This window comes from Aedes albopictus, chromosome 3, assembly GCF_035046485.1.
Source record: "Aedes albopictus strain Foshan chromosome 3, AalbF5, whole genome shotgun sequence".
In the NCBI taxonomy this organism is placed as follows: Eukaryota; Metazoa; Arthropoda; class Insecta; order Diptera; family Culicidae; genus Aedes; species Aedes albopictus.
The window spans coordinates 176,297,641-176,304,314 of record NC_085138.1 but is presented as its reverse complement, the minus strand read 5'-3'; the positions used below and the strand labels follow the sequence as shown (position 1 = coordinate 176,304,314).

Below are 6,674 nucleotides of genomic sequence, written 5' to 3'. Positions count from 1 at the left end.
TTTTTTATGAATCATTCGCACAAAAAACGGTTAACAGAAATGCTGAACAACACTCACTAAAAACGATGTTAACCAGAAAAATCACGCCAAAAGCAGGAAAAAAAACGGTCGTGAAAAGTACGAACAAAAAAAACATCGACATTCCAATTACACGATAAAAAGCACCCCAAAAATACACAATATAGCGTTGGGAGATGCACAATATAAAAAAAACACTACAGCACGCTTATCACCAAACAATACATGCACATACCGAAAAATTCACGCCAAAAGTGAGCAATCACCGGCGGCCGTGAAAGGCACAGTACCTACAGTACAAATACATTTTCTCCTCGTCGACAACTGTAACATTCACGAATGTAGTATTCGGAGACATTCTTTCACGCATGATAAAGGGACCGAGTACGTCTGTAGTCAAATCTAAACTGAACTTTATTTCCAACAATATACAGTCATCTTCACTCAATTCAGCTTGAGAACCCTTTAGGAGGGTTCGGCTCTTTTACCGAGTGGACTTGCCACTACAATAAGGAACTTTTCGAATGGACGTTTCATTGACTTCCTTAGGCATTAAGTATCTTTGTACCTGCCATACGATATACACATGAAATTCGGTCATTGGCAGAGGAAGTTCTCAGCTAAAAACTGTGAAAGTGCTTAGAACACTGAGAAGCAGGCTTTGTCCCAATAGGGACGTTATGCCAAAAAAAAAGATCCGATTGTTAGATGACAAACGCCCTCTAAATCTTATATTTATTTTGTATTAATAACTAACCTACACAAGACACAGAACACAATTTTCAGTAGACTAAAATAAAATCTCAATATATCAAGAAACTTGGATGTTAAGAATGTGTGTTTTTCTTCTTTATAATGCAAAAAATGCAGAATCAATTTATTTTCATAATTTATTTTTATCACACATTGAATCATTATAAAATAAAATGTAATATTATCCTGTGAAATCACATATAAACAGTTTCAGTTGCGAACCTCTCCTACCTACGTTGCTAGAATCGCTAGAAATCAAGATTAAAACAATTAATATATATTGTTTCCCTTTGCTATCAAACACTTACATTATTACCGCGAGTGAAATCCATTGTTTTTTTACGCTGTGATTTTATAAACACCAATTCCGGATCATTTACGTTCGGACATATGGGCAACTTCGATTCTCGCACAGGTTCACCAGTAGTGCGGCGGAAGAATGTTAATTTGAGGGGTAGTTTAGGGTTGGGCGCCACTCCGCTTGGAAACACTTTTTTTTAACTGACGAGATATTGATATCGTTGATGGTGTTCTTTGAATTTAGCACTGCACTTTCCTCTTCCGTTATGACATTATGCAGGCGCTGCAACAGTAGATTATCTGCTGGGCGAGAAGATCATTGACCGTTCCCGGACGAATTCAAAACAGTTGCAGTGACCCTGTTGCTATCCGTTTCCTGGTCCGCAGTGGACGACGGATCCGTTGCTTTCGAACAACTTGACTCCCGCCAATCATACTACTGCATGTACTCTGTTCACAGGGTGGTGTCCATCCTTGTGTCCACCTGATTATCCAGTCCTCCTCCGTTAAAAAATATCCTGGATATAGATGTATGCCTTGACCGAGTCCAGATTTTCTTGGTAACGGCGAATCCGCGTCAGAAAGGTGTGGTTCGATTCCGATCCGGAAATGATGGCTGGTTTGTGGAATATAAATTATAACTATAAAACTGATACAAATAATAATCAAAATTTGCCTTACCAACGGCAGCAGACTTACTTGCGTGAATCTAATGTCGTTTTCGTTTTTGCGGTGGAGCTACACCGGTGTAGCACTTTTGCACCGAAAGAGCCGATGCACACGAGCGTTAATTGACGCCGCGTGAATTCACGCTGCGTCGCCGCAGCGTTCCTGTGGGGCATGCGTTAACATTGCGTGCCGCACACGGTGCGGCGCGGTTGCGGTGCGGTAGCGTTGCGTTCTTGTGTGCATCACCCCATTTGATTGTGTGTAACTCAGGACGCACTTGCGTGCACGCTGCGTGGACGCGCCGCCCGTGTGCATCGGCTCAAAATGTTCGTTTTTGATTTTCGTGCTACACCGGTGCAGCACTTTTTCTGCACCGCGCATGATAGTGTAGCACTCAAAAAATCGGGAGTGTAGCTGGTGCACACCGTGTCCACCAATCAGCGTTTGCGAAGATGTCAATATTTTGGTGTTTATACACGCACACCAATGAAACTGCACCGAAAATGTTCGTTTATTCAGCGAAAAGTGTAGCAGGAAGCGGTGTAGCACCGCCGCAAAAACGAAAACGACATAACATCCAGCAACCAACAACCTTTTTTATTTTTCCGTGTTTTTACTGGTTGGTGTGAATCTAACAACCAGTTTTTGTACCGTACTTCAACAATGGAGTGACTTTGTACCGATAAGACGATTATTCATGTAAATCATATGCCCGACCAGTTGCAACAACTGAAAATGTTGCGCGACGGCAAATATGTTGCATCGCATAAAAAATGTTGCATGCCTGTAAAATGTCACCTCTATGAGAATACTAACATAGGTTGAATGTAACGCGATATTAAAAAATGTTGCAAGATATGGAAGATGAAACTTGTTGCACGACATTGAAAATGTTGCATCAGATGAAAAATGTTGCATGCCTGCAAAATGCTACCTCTAGTTGAATACAAATGCAGGTTTAATGTTGCGCGTTATAAAAAATGTTGCATGATAAGAAAATTGTTGCACAGCCAAAAAAATGTTGCATGCCTGTAAAATATCACCTCTATGAGAATACTAACATAGGTTGAATGTAACGCGATATTAAAAAATGTTGCACGATATGGAAGATGAAACTTGTTGCACGACATGGAAAATGTTGCATCAGAAGAAAAATGTTGCATGCCTGCAAAATGTTACCTCTAGTTGAATACAAATGCAGGTTTAATGTTGCGCGTTATAAAAAATGTTGCATGATAAGAAAATTGTTGCACATCCAAAAAAATGTTGCATGCCTGTAAAATATCTCCTCCATGAGAATATTAGCATAGGTTGAATGTAACGCGATATTAAAAATGTGCACGATATGGAAAATGAAGCATTAGATGAAACTTGTTGCACGACATGGAAAATGTTGCATCAGATGAAAAATGTTGCATGCCTGCAAAATGTTACCTTTAGTTGAATACAAATGCAGGTTTAATGTTGCGCGTTATAAAAAATGTTGCATGATAAGAAAATTGTTGCACAACCAAAAAAATGTTGCATGCCTGTAAAATATCTCCTCCATGAGAATATTGGCATAGGTTGAATGTCACGCGATATTAAAAATGTGCACGATATGGAAAATGAAGCATAAGATGAAACTTGTTGCACGACATGGAAAATGTTGCATCAGATGAAAAATGTTGCATGCCTGCAAAATGTTACCTCTAGTTGAATACAAATGCAGGTTTAATGTTGCGCGTTATAAAAAATGTTGCATGATAAGAAAATTGTTGCACAACCAAAAAAATGTCGCATGCCTGTAAAATATCTCCTCCATGAGAATATTGGCATAGGTTGAATGTCACGCGATATTAAAAATGTGCACGATATGGAAAATGAAGCATGAGATGAAACTTGTTGCACGACATGCAAAATGTTACCTCAAGTAGAATACTAATGTGGGTTTGATGTCGCACGTTGTTAAAAGTGTTGCATGATAAGAAAATTGTTGCACAGCAAAAAAAATGTTGCATGCTGCAAAACGCGAGGCGAAACGCCACCTGCTGGGAAATAGTACGGCAAGTTTAATGTCACGCGATGGTAAAAATGTTGCATGACATGAAAATTGTTGCACCGCAAAAAAAAAAATGTTGCATGCTGCAAAATGCCATCTCCTGAGAAATAATGACATGAGAATTGTTGCATCGCATGAAAAATGTTGCATAACTGTTAAATGTCACTTCCATAAGAATGCTAATATGCTCCATAAGAATATTGAAGTGGGTTGAATGTCACGTGATATTAAAAATGTTGCATTGCATGAAAAATATCACCAGTATTAGAATACCAACGGAAGTTGGATGTCACGTGATATTGAAAATGTTGCACGATATTAAAAAAAGTTTCTAGTAAAATACTCATGTCATTTGAATGTCGTCCGGTATTGCAAATGTTGCACAATACAAAAAAAAACACAAATGTTGCACAACACAAAAAACACATATGTTGTACAGCACAAAACATGAGAATTGTTGCATCGCATGAAAAATGTTGCATATCTGCAAATGCCATCTCACTAATGTGGGTTTAAATGTGGCACGGCTTGAAAATTATTAAAGGTATTCGCTTAATAGCGTAAGCTGATTAAACTGATTAAACGATGCAATCACCAAGGAAATTTTTTATTATTTCATTCACGAAATCATGAAACACTTCAAATAAACAGAAAATCATGGCTTACGCAGCAATTAAATCTGTTAAGTGACTACCCCTATTGTGTTGCATATTAATTGTAACTATATTATTAATGAAGTCAACAACCAGAAATGGGTCATTTGGCAAAAACTGCCCGAGAGAAAGTTTATGTCCCCGGCCTTTATTTTTAGTTTAGACCCCAAGTCAACTCCCGCATAGAGAATTACAATTTGTCTTAAACTCCAAACAATAAATTTCTTCTCTCTGATAATGTTAGTCTATGAAAAATAGTTGCTTTAGTGTTAAATGATATAAAACTCAAAGCACTCAACCACATATCACAATTTAGGTAATCCATACCAAGGTGTAACAATGTAGTGTATTGTGCAAACATTGTTGAAAGTTATAAAGATGGAAACTTGCAACCAATGATGGAAACATCAATTCACATTATGTCAAATTGTTGGTGCTTGTTTCAGAAAAGACACTTACACACGCGCATTTCAATATATGTAATTGATGCCGAACAATTTGACAAAGTGTTGCGTGCAGCGGTGTTTGTGAGCGAAGCGAGGAGCGAGAAGGTAAATACCGATGAACTGATTGCAGCTGCTGTAGTGAAAATTTTCACACGAAACAAAATTTGGAGTAATACCGGACTCAACTCGGAATTTAATTTGTGCCCGTTTTAAGACCAAATATTGCATCCAATGCGATCCTTAACGTGCCACTACTAGCGGTAAGTATTTTACCTAATGTAACCATGGTTTACGTAGGTTTAATTTATACAAAAACAAACCTTTTCTTCCTGCAGTCGGAAAAGTTTTCCCCCGGAACATCATCGCCGGCTTCTGACGCATCGGCATCCAGTAATTGACCACCGTTGACGGCACTGCCTCGCAGACAAACATCACCCCCCGCATCACCCTTTTTACCGTGATGGGGGTAGTTCCGACGTCCTATAGGATTCGAGTCTACCGGTGTTGTTCCACCAATACCCCGCCGGATGAGACGATGAAAGCTGCTTTCGAGATAGTGCTGAGCAGGTCTTGAGGAAACCGCTGTTGGTGAATGGGGTGATGATTAGTGGGCAGTTTCAGTATGCGAACGACGACGAGGAAATGCAACTGTCGGTCGAGGTCAATCCGGGAGTATTCGCCGACTAGAAGCCCAACAAGCCCTGCCGGAAGGAATTCATCAAGAGAAATATTTTCGACTCGAACAAGGTTAGTTAAACCGGTCCGACATTGTTTCTTGCCGGACGGCCAAACAAGCTTCCCAGGGAGCTGATTCGAATTCCTTGAGTAATCGAGGGAAAGCAGTGTCGGGAGGATGCAGACGTCCGGTGTTCAGGAGAAAAGTAACCCATTTGTGCTTGATTTGTGCTGAAAGATCCTGGCGCTTTTTATCGTTTGATTAGATCTTTTCCAAACGCTAACTATTTAAATAAATAATATTTTAATGATATTTTATTACAACTCATTCGTTTTTTTTTTCTTAAGAAACTGAAGCATCCGGCTGTATTCCAATAATTGCTTCCACTATCAAAAAATTTTCTTAATAATTCAAACTACACAAGCAATTTTATTTGCAAACATTATATAGATAGCGTAAAATGAGCTTGATTTTTTGTGAATTATTATGAAAATGGTTGGCTTGTGAAAGCAGTTACTCGAGAGCAGTAGTTTGCTTTATAATACTCTATTCCCGAAAATATAATCAAACAATACAGCATGCTGTTAATTATAACGTAAAGGACAATAAATCAACAATTTCATTGATAATTACAATTTTGTTTTAAAATTATGGTTGAACGTCTTTGCAACAATTTGATTTATTGTTATTGTTGCTGAAAATGAATTATATGTCTACCTCATAACTTGTTGTTTTGCGAAAATTTTGTTCGAGAAAAACGCCGAATTTTTATTGTAACCTAACTTAACCGCCTATTCGCCATATTGTGAAATGGCCCATTACAATTTGCCAAATGGTATACCACAATACACGAACATCATCACTAAAAGTGATGCCGGATAACATGTGAAGTTGTGAATGCATAGTTGTAAGTGGTTGTGAACAATAAGCGATATAGCACGCTTGTAGTTTACAACTATGCGGGCTATCAAGGGCATCAAAATGAGGGGAGCGTTCGAATTTTATGTTATAGAATTTTTATTCGAATATTTAATTTTCTCTAGTACAAGCATGGACTTAAGTTAGTGTAAGAGTCACCAACCAGAAACAGGTCATTTGGCAAAAACTGCCCGAGAGAA

At 38.5% G+C, this 6,674-nt stretch overlaps 2 long non-coding RNA genes across 2 annotated transcripts; one reads left to right on the top strand and one right to left on the bottom strand.

Annotated features, from left to right (window-relative positions):
• Positions 1-651: 651 nt before the first annotated feature.
• On the bottom strand, positions 652-2,062 carry LOC134291740 (uncharacterized). Its single transcript, XR_009999261.1, has 3 exons — positions 1,771-2,062; positions 1,080-1,687; positions 652-1,019 (listed from the first exon to the last, which is right to left on the bottom strand). It is a non-coding gene; the product is annotated as an uncharacterized LOC134291740 (long non-coding RNA).
• A 2,555-nt stretch (positions 2,063-4,617) lies between these two features.
• On the top strand, positions 4,618-5,879 carry LOC109422436 (uncharacterized). The gene is made up of 2 exons (XR_002132994.3): positions 4,618-5,140; positions 5,216-5,879. It is a non-coding gene; the product is annotated as an uncharacterized LOC109422436 (long non-coding RNA).
• Positions 5,880-6,674: the final 795 nt, after the last annotated feature.